This window comes from Siphateles boraxobius, unplaced genomic scaffold (genome assembly GCF_051911475.1).
Source record: "Siphateles boraxobius isolate OS27281-9 unplaced genomic scaffold, OSU_SipBor_1 52, whole genome shotgun sequence".
NCBI classification, from domain to species: domain Eukaryota; kingdom Metazoa; phylum Chordata; class Actinopteri; order Cypriniformes; family Leuciscidae; genus Siphateles; species Siphateles boraxobius.
The window spans coordinates 215,815-231,735 of record NW_027509164.1 but is presented as its reverse complement, the minus strand read 5'-3'; the positions used below and the strand labels follow the sequence as shown (position 1 = coordinate 231,735).

The following is a 15,921-nucleotide window of genomic DNA, read 5'->3' as shown; positions in this document are numbered from 1 at the left end:
ATCAAATCCGAGGCCTGCGTCTTGTTCGGCCCGAGCCAAGGATTCCGGTGATGTAAGACACTTGGGTCTGCGACGGACGGTTCAGGAGTTACGAGGCATTTCGTACTTCTGATCGCTGCAGCGCCACCTTGGGGCCGATTGGGCCGAGCCTTGGTGATGTTGTAGACCGGGCGGGTACTACCATCCCTCAAGAGTTTCAAGTCTCTACGACGTACGCTTTGGTCTGCCCGCTCACTTTTAGGGCAGAATGTTTGTTGGTCCAAAATCCCAGGTTGCACTCCAAAGTGTCGTGTTGTGCGCTCTGCTGTGATCCATTTTCGGTGTCAACAGTCAAGCTGAGCTTGTATTGCTGTGAGCTGAGCTTGTTTGCTGGCGACCTTTAGACCCTCTCGCCACGGCCCAGGTGGGCGTGGCCTTTGACGGCTCCCCCGCCTCTGCGTCATTGTGTCATCGCTTCTCGGCCTTTTGGCTAAGATCAAGTGTCTGGTCCTAGGGTAGAGACAGCGATCGCCTCTTGGAGGTTTTTCCGGCTTGGGTCCTTCAGTGACTTGAGCCCCAAACTTTTGAGAGGTACATTGATCCAGCTGCTTTTATTCCGGTTCTGTTTTAAGGTAAGACCTTTTTATCTATTTATTTATTATTTATTTATTTATTGTTTTTTAAAGTTTTAGGCTGTTGGTGTCTCCACCATGTCGGCTGCCCGTGCCGGCATGAGGAGGCACCACAGCGTGCGTTTTTTATTCAAAGAAGTTGAGGGGAAGCTCCTGGGGATGTCACGTCTTGACTTCTCCAGGAAGCTGATCCAAAAAACTCTAAATTTTAAACCTGATGATCTGAATTGCATCGTGACTCTGCCCCTGAACAAAGGATTTGATGTTAGTTTTAGAGCGGTTTCCCACCTGAATGATTTCTGGCACAGATTTGAAGTAGCTAAATCCCAGCTGTCCATGTTTACTGTTGAAAAGCTCTCTGACAACACACTTAAAACTGTGATTGTTAGAATGTTTAATGAGACAGTGACTGGGGAGGACATTTGTGTCTGGCTGGGCAGATTTTGCACAGTTCGAAGCCAGCCAGTCAAGGTTTTAGATGAGGATGGTATTTGGACATGCTCCTGGCGAATTCCCATTAAACAATGGGAAGACGCTGGGGGCTACCAGGGCCTGAAGCATCTGCCTTCTATGATTGTGTTGGGCGAGAACAGAGGCTACATTCACTACCAGGGTATGCCCAAATTATGTAGAAAATGTGGAAAGTTTGGGCACTTAGCTGAAGCATGCCAGGAAATGATATGTGGGAAATGCAGAGAAATTGGTCATACTTTTGAAGAGTGTACCAATGGCAGGCGGTGCAACCTCTGTGGGGAGTCATCCCATCTCTACAGAGATTGCCCTAAAAGTTTTGCCAACAAACTGAAAGGCAACAAAATGGCCGCCCCACATGTGGAACAAACAAAAGAGCAAAGGAAGGAGGAGGCGGTCCCTGAGGTTTTGGCGGGAAATTCTAATTCCCAGCCAGCCTCAGGGAGTGGGCAGGAGGAAGGAAGTGGGGCGGCCACAGGGGCGGAGTCAAGTTTTAACAGCGAACAGAGTGAGGAAGCCGTTCCCCAACAAGAGAGAAGTGAAAACAAAATGGAGGAGGAGGAGGAGGATGCAACGGCTTCCTCACTCTACACCGTATCGGAGGTTAGTGTGGTGGATAGTGGGGATGAATCCGAGGGTTCACTCCCCAATGCTCAGGTGCAAAAAAGGTCTGCGAGATCTCCTCTGCTTCAAACAGAGGAGAAAAGGCTGCGGGCATCGCATCGGCTAGATAGTTCCTCTTCGTTAGATCTAGACCGTATGTGGCCCGCAGAATCTCCCAATGAAGTCTCCTTTTTGCACGTTAAGCTTAGAACATCGTCACCGAAGGAGCCACAAGAGGTTCTCTCTGTGGACTCTGAGGCGGCGAGCATTTGCCCTCCTGATCCCAGTTTTTCTGGGGAAAAGGAGAAGCAAGTGCTACATGACATAACATGATTTTAATGTAACTTTCTGCAGTCTTTTGGTTTTATCCTTCTATTAATGCTTGTATTTTTAACCATACTGCTCATGGCCCTCACTATCTCTACAATCAATGTGAGAAGTGTGAGGTCTACTTTGCGAGCACAGAGTGTGTTATCCTTTTTAAAAACTTTTAAGTCAGATGTGTTTTTATTGCAAGAATGTGGTTTGCCCTTTTTAACAAATTACAGGAAGTGGGAGGAGATTTGGACCCCAGGATTTTCCATTTGGAGTGGGTCCAATTTTAACAAAAATGACGGTGTTGCTATTTTAATAAAAAATCCCAACCTTTTGGTGAAGGGCAGCACTGTGGTGAGGGACGGGCGGGCAATTTTAGCAAATCTGACTTTTTTAGGTAAGGATCTTAACATTTTAAATATGTATGGTTTTACTGAAAAAAATAACAGGTATGAGCTTTTAGAAGACTTACAACCCCACATGCTAGGCAGGGCTCCCCTAGTGGTAGCAGGGGATTTTAATTGTGTATTATCAAAAAAGGACAGAAGGAGGGTAGGAGAGGATTTTAAGGTCGACAAGACATCGGTTTTATTACAAAATATAGTCAAAGATTTTAAATTAGTTGACTGTTTTAAAACAATGCATCAAAGAGAGGAAGGCTTCACCTGGTTCAGTGGTGACGGTACCAGAGCCTCTCGAATTGACTATATTTTTACCAGGGACCTCCCGCCGACCGATGCTACATTGACCCCCCTCTTTTTTTCCGACCATATGATGCTGTCTTGCACTCTTTCACTCCCCACAGGTGTGACTGCAGGGGGAGGGCTGTGGAAGCTGAACTGTTCCCTATTAGAGGACGAGGAAGTGGTTAGTGAGTATAGGGAGCAGTTCAGCCAATGGCAGACCCTCCAGGACTTTTACGACTCACGTGCACAGTGGTGGGAGATGGTGAAACAAAGGACAGGACGGTTTTTTAAACAAATTGGAAAAGAAAAAAAGAATAAAGAAAAAAGACGCATGATGGGGTTGCAAAAAAGACTGCAGAGATATTTTAACCTTTTAAACAATGGATTGGATTTTACAAATGAAATAAAAGAAGTAAAGAAAGAAATGTCAGATCTGTCTGAAACAAAGAGCAAAGGTGTCATTTTAAGATGTAGAGAAAGGGAGTTAGAGGAAGGAGAGAAGTGTACCAGGTATTTTTTTAAAAAGACAATAGCTCGGGGAGGGTCGATCAATATTTTAAAAACTTTTAGAGGGGGGGAAGTAAATACAACTGACCTGATTTTAGGGGAAATTGAAAGTTTTTACAGTAATTTATACGGCACTAAAGAGGTACACAATGGCATCTTAGAGGAAGTTTTAGGGTTTTTAGATAAAAAAGTTAAGAGTCCAGATGTGCTTTTATCCCAGGATTTTAATCTTTTAGAATTGGAAAAAGCTTTAAAGGGTTTTAAGAAGGGGAAGTCCCCGGGCATGGACGGACTCCCCTTTGAGTTTTATCTGACTTTCTGGGACATTTTAGCACATGACTTACTTACAGTTTTTAAAGAATTTGAGACTCTTGACAGACTTCCAGACAGCTTTAGAGTAGGGATAGTTACATTACTGTACAAAAAAGGAGACAAGACTGACTTGAGAAACTGGCGACCAATCACTCTTTTAAATTATGATTGTAAACTTTTTAGTAAGATTTTAGCTACACGCATGTCGACTGTTTTAGAGGACGTAATCCACCTGGATCAAGCTTGCGCTGTGCCCGGCAGGAAGATCACGGACAGCCTGGTACTGATCAGAGACGCCATCTGTTATGCGAGAGACAGAAACATTAGGCTTGTAGTCCTAAATTTAGACTTTGAAAAAGCTTTTGATCGGGTCTCGCACCAGTACCTCCTTCAGGTACTGCAAAAAATGGGCTTTCCAGAGAGGTTTATAGCTTGGGTGGGACTGCTGTATGAGGGCTTAAGCAGCAAATTTCTTGCAAATGGGCATCTTTCCAAAGCTGTAAATATCCACAGCGGTGTCCGTCAGGGGTGTCCTTTATCTCCCCTTCTGTATGTGGCTTGTATTGAGCCACTGGCACAGATCTTGAGAAGGGATAAATGGATTAAAGGACTAGATATCCCAGGAACTGGTGGACTGACGGCGACCTGCGTTTTATATATGGATGACGTGACCCTTTTAGCGACTGACTTTTTATCAGTACGAAGAGCAATGGACTTGACTGACTGGTACGGTCGGGCCTCGGGCGCCAAGCTTAACAGGAGTAAGTCCGAGGCCCTGCTCTTCGGGCCGTGGGGCGACGTGGACACAGGAGGACTAGATTTGGATTTTAAAGAAAAGGATTTGAAAATTTTAGGAGTAAAATTTGACAGGGAGGGTGGAGGACCAGGAAACTGGACTGACATGTTAGGGAAAGTCAGACAAAGACTGGGCTTTTGGGGACTAAGACAACTGACGTTAGAAGGCAAGATTTTAATTTTTAAAGCAGTGATTTTACCACTAATTTTACTTGTCTGTTCTGTTTTTAGTCCCCCAAGACGATTTCTGGCCAAGTTGGAGAGGGCGGTATTTTATTTCCTGTGGGGGTCCAAGTGGGAACGAATCAAGAGGGAGGTCGTTAAAAAGAAAAAAGAGAATGGCGGGAAAGGCCTCCCAGACCCCCACCTGTTTTTAGGCAGCCGCTTTGCCGCCCTCCATATCCAGTATGCACTGACCCCATCCAGAGAACACAAGACAGCAGCCATGACCCGATTCTGGATGGGGTCATACCTAAGAAGTTTGAAAATTTTACCCATTGATCTTAAAAGTCCAGTGTCTTTTAATTTGTCAAAAGAGCATAGTTTTATTAAGAAATTTTTAAAGAAATATCTTTTAGAAACAAATGATGCCACTGTTTTAACTAATCACAAGTCTCTCGTCTCTCTTGTGCAGGATCGAGAATCGGTGAGTCCAGTTCCAGGCCTCACACTAGGTGAGGCCAAAGACGTTTGGAGGAACGCAGCCCACCCAGCTCTCCAGAACAGGCTTAAGGACCTGTCGTGGATGGTGGCTCATGAGATCCTCCCAGTCAGGGCGGTCATGCACTCCAGAGGCATGGCCAAAAACTCCACCTGCCCACGGTCCGGATGTGGTTCCCCGGAGACCGTTCAACATCTGCTCTGGGAGTGCGGCGCTGCGCGGGACCTGTGGGCCAAGACAGGCCCCCTGTTTTTCCCGTGCCTGCCAGCGGGTGGGGCCCAGGTGGACTATAAGCTCGCCATCCTGGGGGTGGGTCAGGGCTTGAAGGAGTTGACACCACCAACGTTTGCCTCGCTCTGGCTCACCCTCAACCACATCAAGGATGCCATCTGGGTCACCAGAAACCTGCTGGTGGGGAAACGCGTGACGGTCCCCCTCCACGCGTGCGAGCAGAGGATAACATCAACACTGCAGGGTGGGCCGCACGTCGTTATTCGGATGGGGGGGCCGAGGTCACACGGAGAAGGTCCCGGCCGCCACCGTACCTGGCCGCCCGTAGATGCACCCTCACCACTCTGGTTACGGGAACAGCGGGCCAGCGGGCCGGAGGAGAGGGGATCTCCGCTGGGCACTGGAAGCGAGGAGTCTGGGGCCTGTTCTGGAGACCTGGAGTGAATGGACATTCTTGATAGGGACTCACCCTCGATCCTGTACAAGAGATGTTTTATTTGGCATATTTTATTGTTTTAATGTTCTATATTTGCATTCCTATTTTATTTTAATCCATTTTACCTTTACTTTAAAACAACACACAACATACATGGACTTTTACACAACACATCAACATAACTGATTTTTAACTGTAACTTATGTCCTTTTTGTTGTTTTAAGATATGTGCAAAAATGTGATTTTATAAGGAAAAAATGGATATTGAAAGAATGGAATGAAACAATGTGACAATAAACTTTTTTCGAAAGAAAAATCTGTTCTTATCAGTTTAATATCTGATACGTGCCCTACCCGGGCACCATATATTAAATTGATTTTTGGAACTGGGAGATGGAAGAGGGGCTTGCTCCGTCCACTCCACGCATCGACCCGGTATTGCAGTACTTCTGGGAACGGTGCACCCCCAAAAACTGTGTTCAATGAAAGAGATGTTTTAGTCTTGTGTGGCAGCAGGTGTTAATGGAAGTAACGTATATTGCTGTGTATGGGTGCTTTAAAGGTGTTGTAGGTGATCATATGCTATACAGGTAATGGTGGTGTGAGAGGGAAAAAAAAACAACAACTCTGTTCTTATCTCGTTTAACATCTGATTCGTCCACTATCCGGTGGCCGCGTATGAAATTGATTTTTGGCTCATGGATCCGGAGCATGAAAACAACATCATCCACAACAACAACAGCAAAAGAGCCCGACTCTGCAGGTTTTTGATGTCTCTCTCTTATCTCTTGGAGTTTTTACGAATGAGCTGATGAGTTGAATCAGGTGTGTGTTTGATTGTCCGACCGTTGGTGAGGATTGCGGAGAGGGACACGGTGCCTCTGACGGGAGGCCTGGGAATTCATACTTACCTGGCAGGGGAGACACCATGATCAGGAAGGTGGTTCACCCAGGGCGAGGCTCGGCCATTGCACTCCGGTTGTGCTGACCCCTGCGAATTCCCCAAATGTGGGAATCTCGACTGCATAATTTATGGTAGTGGGGGACTGCGTTCGCGCTCTCCCCTGGACACACTGGTTACCACCTGCCCACGGTCCGGATGTGGTTCCCCGGAGACCGTTCGACATCTGCTCTGGGAGCGCGGCGCTGCGCGGGACCTGTGGGCCAAGACAGGCCCCCTGTTTTTCCCGTGCCTGCCAGCGGGTGGGGCCCAGGTGGACTATAAGCTCGCCATCCTGGGGGTGGGTCAGGGCTTGAAGGAGTTGACACCACCAACGTTTGCCTCGCTCTGGCTCACCCTCAACCACATCAAGGATGCCATCTGGGTCACCAGAAACCTGCTGGTGGGGAAACGCGTGACGGTCCCCCTCCACGCGTGCGAGCAGAGGATAACATCAACGCTGCAGGGTGGGCCGCACGTCGTTATTCGGATGGGGGGGCCGAGGTCACACGGAGAAGGTCCCGGCCGCCACCGTACCTGGCCGCCCGTAGATGCACCCTCACCACTCTGGTTACGGGAACAGCGGGCCAGCGGGCCGGAGGAGAGGGGATCTCCGCTGGGAACTGGAAGCGAGGAGTCTGGGGCCTGTTCTGGAGACCTGGAGTGAATGGACATTCTTGATAGGGACTCACCCTCGATCCTGTACAAGAGATGTTTTATTTGGCATATTTTATTGTTTTAATGTTCTATATTTGCATTCCTATTTTATTTTAATCCATTTTACCTTTACTTTAAAACAACACACAACATACATGGACTTTTACACAACACATCAACATAACTGATTTTTAACTGTAACTTATGTCCTTTTTGTTGTTTTAAGATATGTGCAAAAATGTGATTTTATAAGGAAAAAATGGATATTGAAAGAATGGAATGAAACAATGTGACAATAAACTTTTTTCGAAAGAAAAATCTGTTCTTATCAGTTTAATATCTGATACGTGCCCTACCCGGGCACCATATATTAAATTGATTTTTGGAACTGGGAGATGGAAGAGGGGCTTGCTCCGTCCACTCCACGCATCGACCCGGTATTGCAGTACTTCTGGGAACGGTGCACCCCCAAAAACTGTGTTCAATGAAAGAGATGTTTTAGTCTTGTGTGGCAGCAGGTGTTAATGGAAGTAACGTATATTGCTGTGTATGGGTGCTTTAAAGGTGTTGTAGGTGATCATATGCTATACAGGTAATGGTGGTGTGAGAGGGAAAAAAAAAACAACAACTCTGTTCTTATCTCGTTTAACATCTGATTCGTCCACTATCCGGTGGCCGCGTATGAAATTGATTTTTGGCTCATGGATCCGGAGCATGAAAACAACATCATCCACAACAACAACAGCAAAAGAGCCCGACTCTGCAGGTTTTTGATGTCTCTCTCTTATCTCTTGGAGTTTTTACGAATGAGCTGATGAGTTGAATCAGGTGTGTGTTTGATTGTCCGACCGTTGGTGAGGATTGCGGAGAGGGACACGGTGCCTCTGACGGGAGGCCTGGGAATTCATACTTACCTGGCAGGGGAGACACCATGATCAGGAAGGTGGTTCACCCAGGGCGAGGCTCGGCCATTGCACTCCGGTTGTGCTGACCCCTGCGAATTCCCCAAATGTGGGAATCTCGACTGCATAATTTATGGTAGTGGGGGACTGCGTTCGCGCTCTCCCCTGGACACACTGGTTAAAAGAGCAGATTGTTCGAGTTCCTCTTCTTCTGGTAGTTAACGACCTAGGAAGTCCAGGGAATTGAACTGCAGTGGTTGATCGAGAGATGTAAAACTCTCAACCTAGGACCAGTCTGCAAAAGTAGGGCTGTTTTTTAGTTTTTTTTTTCATCATTCTTCAAATAATCTCCATTATTCAACCAGCGCTTTTATTGGCAGCAGTGGTCCTAGAAGCAAAGTTGTTCCGAATGAGGAGTTCTATCATGTGGTATGAATACCTTGTGCATGTGTGAAAAATCACCTGACATACAGTCGCCTATGGCCGTATTCATGTTGTTGTTTTTACTGTTTACAGCGCCACCAAGTGGCCAGTCGCCACATCCCTTTTCACCTGAGCACAAGCTGAGCCCGTGCACAGGTGTACCGACTTGGGTGTAATTGTCTCATTCCGTTGGAGAGTTATGGCCATTTAAGTAAAGCCCGCCTCGCCCACTCCCAACGTTTTGGCGTCCCGTCGCCAACGTGTATCGAAATTCCGACTTTTTTCCCCATCGCTGTCGGCAATCAGACTCCAGGGAATCTTTCTGCACCGGTTTGGGTCAGATCGGGCGAAAGACCTAGGACTAGTGTGCAAAAGTAGCTTTTTCACAAAATCCCAAATACCCGAAAATCTCGCCAGCGCAACCATCAAATCCGAGGCCTGCGTCTTGTTCGGCCCGAGCCAAGGATTCCGGTGATGTAAGACACTTGGGTCTGCGACGGACGGTTCAGGAGTTACGAGGCATTTCGTACTTCTGATCGCTGCAGCGCCACCTTGGGGCCGATTGGGCCGAGCCTTGGTGATGTTGTAGACCGGGCGGGTACTACCATCCCTCAAGAGTTTCAAGTCTCTACGACGTACGCTTTGGTCTGCCCGCTCACTTTTAGGGCAGAATGTTTGTTGGTCCAAAATCCCAGGTTGCACTCCAAAGTGTCGTGTTGTGCGCTCTGCTGTGATCCATTTTCGGTGTCAACAGTCAAGCTGAGCTTGTATTGCTGTGAGCTGAGCTTGTTTGCTGGCGACCTTTAGACCCTCTCGCCACGGCCCAGGTGGGCGTGGCCTTTGACGGCTCCCCCGCCTCTGCGTCATTGTGTCATCGCTTCTCGGCCTTTTGGCTAAGATCAAGTGTCTGGTCCTAGGGTAGAGACAGCGATCGCCTCTTGGAGGTTTTTCCGGCTTGGGTCCTTCAGTGACTTGAGCCCCAAACTTTTGAGAGGTACATTGATCCAGCTGCTTTTATTCCGGTTCTGTTTTAAGGTAAGACCTTTTTATCTATTTATTTATTTATTTATTGTTTTTTAAAGTTTTAGGCTGTTGGTGTCTCCACCATGTCGGCTGCCCGTGCCGGCATGAGGAGGCACCACAGCGTGCGTTTTTTATTCAAAGAAGTTGAGGGGAAGCTCCTGGGGATGTCACGTCTTGACTTCTCCAGGAAGCTGATCCAAAAAACTCTAAATTTTAAACCTGATGATCTGAATTGCATCGTGACTCTGCCCCTGAACAAAGGATTTGATGTTAGTTTTAGAGCGGTTTCCCACCTGAATGATTTCTGGCACAGATTTGAAGTAGCTAAATCCCAGCTGTCCATGTTTACTGTTGAAAAGCTCTCTGACAACACACTTAAAACTGTGATTGTTAGAATGTTTAATGAGACAGTGACTGGGGAGGACATTTGTGTCTGGCTGGGCAGATTTTGCACAGTTCGAAGCCAGCCAGTCAAGGTTTTAGATGAGGATGGTATTTGGACATGCTCCTGGCGAATTCCCATTAAACAATGGGAAGACGCTGGGGGCTACCAGGGCCTGAAGCATCTGCCTTCTATGATTGTGTTGGGTGAGAACAGAGGCTACATTCACTACCAGGGTATGCCCAAATTATGTAGAAAATGTGGAAAGTTTGGGCACTTAGCTGAAGCATGCCAGTAAATGATATGTGGGAAATGCAGAGAAATTGGTCATACTTTTGAAGAGTGTACCAATGGCAGGCGGTGCAACCTCTGTGGGGAGTCATCCCATCTCTACAGAGATTGCCCTAAAAGTTTTGCCAACAAACTGAAAGGCAACAAAATGGCCGCCCCACATGTGGAACAAACAAAAGAGCAAAGGAAGGAGGAGGCGGTCCCTGAGGTTTTGGCGGGAAATTCTATTTCCCAGCCAGCCTCAGGGAGTGGGCAGGAGGAAGGAAGTGGGGCGGCCACAGGGGCGGAGTCAAGTTTTAACAGCGAACAGAGTGAGGAAGCCGTTCCCCAACAAGAGAGAAGTGAAAACAAAATGGAGGAGGAGGAGGAGGATGCAACGGCTTCCTCACTCTACACCGTATCGGAGGTTAGTGTGGTGGATAGTGGGGGTGAATCCGAGGGTTCACTCCCCAATGCTCAGGTGCAAAAAAGGTCTGCGAGATCTCCTCTGCATCAAACAGAGGAGAAAAGGCTGCGGGCATCGCATCGGCTAGATAGTTCCTCTTCGTTAGATCTAGACCGTATGTGGCCTGCAGAATCTCCCAATGAAGTCTCCTTTTTGCACGTTAAGCTTAGAACATCGTCACCGAAGGAGCCACAAGAGGTTCTCTCTGTGGACTCTGAGGCGGCGAGCATTTGCCCTCCTGATCCCAGTTTTTCTGGGGAAAAGGAGAAGCAAGTGCTACATGACATAACATGATTTTAATGTAACTTTCTGCAGTCTTTTGGTTTTATCCTTCTATTAATGCTTGTATTTTTAACCATACTGCTCATGGCCCTCACTATCTCTACAATCAATGTGAGAAGTGTGAGGTCTACTTTGCGAGCACAGAGTGTGTTATCCTTTTTAAAAACTTTTAAGTCAGATGTGTTTTTATTGCAAGAATGTGGTTTGCCCTTTTTAACAAATTACAGGAAGTGGGAGGAGATTTGGACCCCAGGATTTTCCATTTGGAGTGGGTCCAATTTTAACAAAAATGACGGTGTTGCTATTTTAATAAAAAATCCCCATGTTTTGGTGAAGGGCAGCACTGTGGTGAGGGACGGGCGGGCAATTTTAGCAAATCTGACTTTTTTAGGTAAGGATCTTAACATTTTAAATATGTATGGTTTTACTGAAAAAAATAACAGGTATGAGCTTTTAGAAGACTTGCAACCCCACATGCTAGGCAGGGCTCCCCTAGTGGTAGCAGGGGATTTTAATTGTGTATTATCAAAAAAGGACAGAAGGAGGGTAGGAGAGGATTTTAAGGTCGACAAGACATCGGTTTTATTACAAAATATAGTCAAAGATTTTAAGTTAGTTGACTGTTTTAAAACAATGCATCAAAGAGAGGAAGGCTTCACCTGGTTCAGTGGTGACGGTGCCAGAGCCTCTCGAATTGACTATATTTTTACCAGGGACCTCCCGCCGACCGATGCTACATTGACCCCCCTCTTTTTTTCCGACCACATGATGCTGTCTTGCACTCTTTCACTCCCCACGGGTGTGACTGCAGGGGGAGGGCTGTGGAAGCTGAACTGTTCCCTATTAGAGGACGAGGAAGTGGTTAGTGAGTATAGGGAGCAGTTCAGCCAATGGCAGACCCTCCAGGACTTTTACGACTCACGTGCACAGTGGTGGGAGATGGTGAAACAAAGGACAGGACGGTTTTTTAAACAAATTGGAAAAGAAAAAAAGAATAAAGAAAAAAGACGCATGATGGGGTTGCAAAAAAGACTGCAGAGATATTTTAACCTTTTAAACAATGGATTGGATTTTACAAATGAAATAAAAGAAGTAAAGAAAGAAATGTCAGATCTGTCTGAAACAAAGAGCAAAGGTGTCATTTTAAGATGTAGAGAAAGGGAGTTAGAGGAAGGAGAGAAGTGTACCAGGTATTTTTTTAAAAAGACAATAGCTCGGGGAGGGTCGATCAATATTTTAAAAACTTTTAGAGGGGGGGAAGTAAATACAACTGACCTGATTTTAGGGGAAATTGAAAGTTTTTACAGTAATTTATACGGCACTAAAGAGGTACACAATGGCATCTTAGAGGAAGTTTTAGGGTTTTTAGATGAAAAAGTTAAGAGTCCAGATGTGCTTTTATCCCAGGATTTTAATCTTTTAGAATTGGAAAAAGCTTTAAAGGGTTTTAAGAAGGGGAAGTCCCCGGGCATGGACGGACTCCCCTTTGAGTTTTATCTGACTTTCTGGGACATTTTAGCACATGACTTACTTACAGTTTTTAAAGAATTTGAGACTCTTGACAGACTTCCAGACAGCTTTAGAGTAGGGATAGTTACATTACTGTACAAAAAAGGAGACAAGACTGACTTGAGAAACTGGCGACCAATCACTCTTTTAAATTATGATTGTAAACTTTTTAGTAAGATTTTAGCTACACGCATGTCGACTGTTTTAGAGGACGTAATCCACCTGGATCAAGCTTGCGCTGTGCCCGGCAGGAAGATCACGGACAGCCTGGTACTGATCAGAGACGCCATCTGTTATGCGAGAGACAGAAACATTAGGCTTGTAGTCCTAAATTTAGACTTTGAAAAAGCTTTTGATCGGGTCTCGCACCAGTACCTCCTTCAGGTACTGCAAAAAATGGGCTTTCCAGAGAGGTTTATAGCTTGGGTGGGACTGCTGTATGAGGGCTTAAGCAGCAAATTTCTTGCAAATGGGCATCTTTCCAAAGCTGTAAATATCCACAGCGGTGTCCGTCAGGGGTGTCCTTTATCTCCCCTTCTGTATGTGGCTTGTATTGAGCCACTGGCACAGATCTTGAGAAGGGATAAATGGATTAAAGGACTAGATATCCCAGGAACTGGTGGACTGACGGCGACCTGCGTTTTATATATGGATGACGTGACCCTTTTAGCGACTGACTTTTTATCAGTACGAAGAGCAATGGACTTGACTGACTGGTACGGTCGGGCCTCGGGCGCCAAGCTTAACAGGAGTAAGTCCGAGGCCCTGCTCTTTGGGCCGTGGGGCGACGTGGACACAGGAGGACTAGATTTGGATTTTAAAGAAAAGGATTTGAAAATTTTAGGAGTAAAATTTGACAGGGAGGGTGGAGGACCAGGAAACTGGACTGACATGTTAGGGAAAGTCAGACAAAGACTGGGCTTTTGGGGACTAAGACAACTGACGTTAGAAGGCAAGATTTTAATTTTTAAAGCAGTGATTTTACCACTAATTTTACTTGTCTGTTCTGTTTTTAGTCCCCCAAGACGATTCCTGGCTAAGTTGGAGAGGGCGGTATTTTATTTCCTGTGGGGGTCCAAGTGGGAACGAATCAAGAGGGAGGTCGTTAAAAAGAAAAAAGAGAATGGCGGGAAAGGCCTCCCAGACCCCCACCTGTTTTTAGGCAGCCGCTTTGCCGCCCTCCATATCCAGTATGCACTGACCCCATCCAGAGAACACAAGACAGCAGCCATGACCCGATTCTGGATGGGGTCATACCTAAGAAGTTTGAAAATTTTACCCATTGACCTTAAAAGTCCAGTGTCTTTTAATTTGTCAAAAGAGCATAGTTTTATTAAGAAATTTTTAAAGAAATATCTTTTAGAAACAAATGATGCCACTGTTTTAACTAATCACAAGTCTCTCGTCTCTCTTGTGCAGGATCGAGAATCGGTGAGTCCAGTTCCAGGCCTCACACTAGGTGAGGCCAAAGACGTTTGGAGGAACGCAGCCCACCCAGCTCTCCAGAACAGGCTTAAGGACCTGTCGTGGATGGTGGCTCATGAGATCCTCCCGGTCAGGGCGGTCATGCACTCCAGAGGCATGGCCAAAAACTCCACCTGCCCACGGTCCGGATGTGGTTCCCCGGAGACCGTTCAACATCTGCTCTGGGAGTGCGGCGCTGCGCGGGACCTGTGGGCCAAGACAGGCCCCCTGTTTTTCCCGTGCCTGCCAGCGGGTGGGGCCCACGTGGACTATAAGCTCGCCATCCTGGGGGTGGGTCAGGGCTTGAAGGAGTTGACACCACCAACGTTTGCCTCGCTCTGGCTCACCCTCAACCACATCAAGGATGCCATCTGGGTCACCAGAAACCTGCTGGTGGGGAAACGCGTGACGGTCCCCCTCCACGCGTGCGAGCAGAGGATAACATCAACGCTGCAGGGTGGGCCGCACGTCGTTATTCGGATGGGGGGGCCGAGGTCACACGGAGAAGGTCCCGGCCGCCACCGTACCTGGCCGCCCGTAGATGCACCCTCACCACTCTGGCTACGGGAACAGCGGGCCAGCGGGCCGGAGGAGAGGGGATCTCCGCTGGGCACTGGAAGCGAGGAGTCTGGGGCCTGTTCTGGAGACCTGGAGTGAATGGACATTCTTGATAGGGACTCACCCTCGATCCTGTACAAGAGATGTTTTATTTGGCATATTTTATTGTTTTATTGTTTTATATTTGCATTCCTATTTTATTTTAATCCATTTTACCTTTACTTTAAAACAACACACAACATACATGGACTTTTACACAACACATCAACATAACTGATTTTTAACTGTAACTTATGTCCTTTTTGTTGTTTTAAGATATGTGCAAAAATGTGATTTTATAAGGAAAAAATGGATATTGAAAGAATGGAATGAAACAATGTGACAATAAACTTTTTTCGAAAGAAAAAAAATCTGTTCTTATCAGTTTAATATCTGATACGTGCCCTACCCGGGCACCATATATTAAATTGATTTTTGGAACTGGGAGATGGAAGAGGGGCTTGCTCCGTCCACTCCACGCATCGACCCGGTATTGCAGTACTTCTGGGAACGGTGCACCCCCAAAAACTGTGTTCAATGAAAGAGATGTTTTAGTCTTGTGTGGCAGCAGGTGTTAATGGAAGTAACGTATATTGCTGTGTATGGGTGCTTTAAAGGTGTTGTAGGTGATCATATGCTATACAGGTAATGGTGGTGTGAGAGGGAAAAAAAAACAACAACTCTGTTCTTATCTCGTTTAACATCTGATTCGTCCACTATCCGGTGGCCGCGTATGAAATTGATTTTTGGCTCATGGATCCGGAGCATGAAAACAACATCATCCACAACAACAACAGCAAAAGAGCCCGACTCTGCAGGTTTTTGATGTCTCTCTCTTATCTCTTGGAGTTTTTACGAATGAGCTGATGAGTTGTATCAGGTGTGTGTTTGATTGTCCGACCGTTGGTGAGGATTGCGGAGAGGGACACGGTGCCTCTGACGGGAGGCCTGGGAATTCATACTTACCTGGCAGGGGAGACACCATGATCAGGAAGGTGGTTCACCCAGGGCGAGGCTCGGCCATTGCACTCCGGTTGTGCTGACCCCTGCGAATTCCCCAAATGTGGGAATCTCGACTGCATAATTTATGGTAGTGGGGGACTGCGTTCGCGCTCTCCCCTGGACACACTGGTTACCACCTGCCCACGGTCCGGATGTGGTTCCCCGGAGACCGTTCGACATCTGCTCTGGGAGCGCGGCGCTGCGCGGGACCTGTGGGCCAAGACAGGCCCCCTGTTTTTCCCGTGCCTGCCAGCGGGTGGGGCCCAGGTGGACTATAAGCTCGCCATCCTGGGGGTGGGTCAGGGCTTGAAGGAGTTGACACCACCAACGTTTGCCTCGCTCTGGCTCACCCTCAACCACATCAAGGATGCCATCT

At 47.0% G+C, this 15,921-nt stretch overlaps 3 non-coding genes and 3 pseudogenes across 3 annotated transcripts; all 6 read left to right on the top strand.

The window, feature by feature from the left end:
* The first annotated feature begins 5,921 nt into the window (after positions 1 to 5,921).
* On the top strand, positions 5,922 to 6,097 carry LOC143713727 (U2 spliceosomal RNA; annotated as a pseudogene).
* Positions 6,098 to 6,531: 434 nt separating this feature from the next.
* Positions 6,532 to 6,695, top strand: LOC143713806 (U1 spliceosomal RNA). The gene has a single exon (XR_013195296.1). It is a non-coding gene; the product is annotated as a U1 spliceosomal RNA (small nuclear RNA).
* An 825-nt stretch (positions 6,696 to 7,520) lies between these two features.
* On the top strand, positions 7,521 to 7,696 carry LOC143713725 (U2 spliceosomal RNA; annotated as a pseudogene).
* A 435-nt stretch (positions 7,697 to 8,131) lies between these two features.
* LOC143713805 (U1 spliceosomal RNA) lies at positions 8,132 to 8,295 on the top strand. Its single transcript, XR_013195295.1, has one exon. It is a non-coding gene; the product is annotated as a U1 spliceosomal RNA (small nuclear RNA).
* Positions 8,296 to 14,890: 6,595 nt separating this feature from the next.
* On the top strand, positions 14,891 to 15,067 carry LOC143713747 (U2 spliceosomal RNA; annotated as a pseudogene).
* Positions 15,068 to 15,501: 434 nt separating this feature from the next.
* LOC143713804 (U1 spliceosomal RNA) lies at positions 15,502 to 15,665 on the top strand. Its single transcript, XR_013195294.1, has one exon. It is a non-coding gene; the product is annotated as a U1 spliceosomal RNA (small nuclear RNA).
* Positions 15,666 to 15,921: the final 256 nt, after the last annotated feature.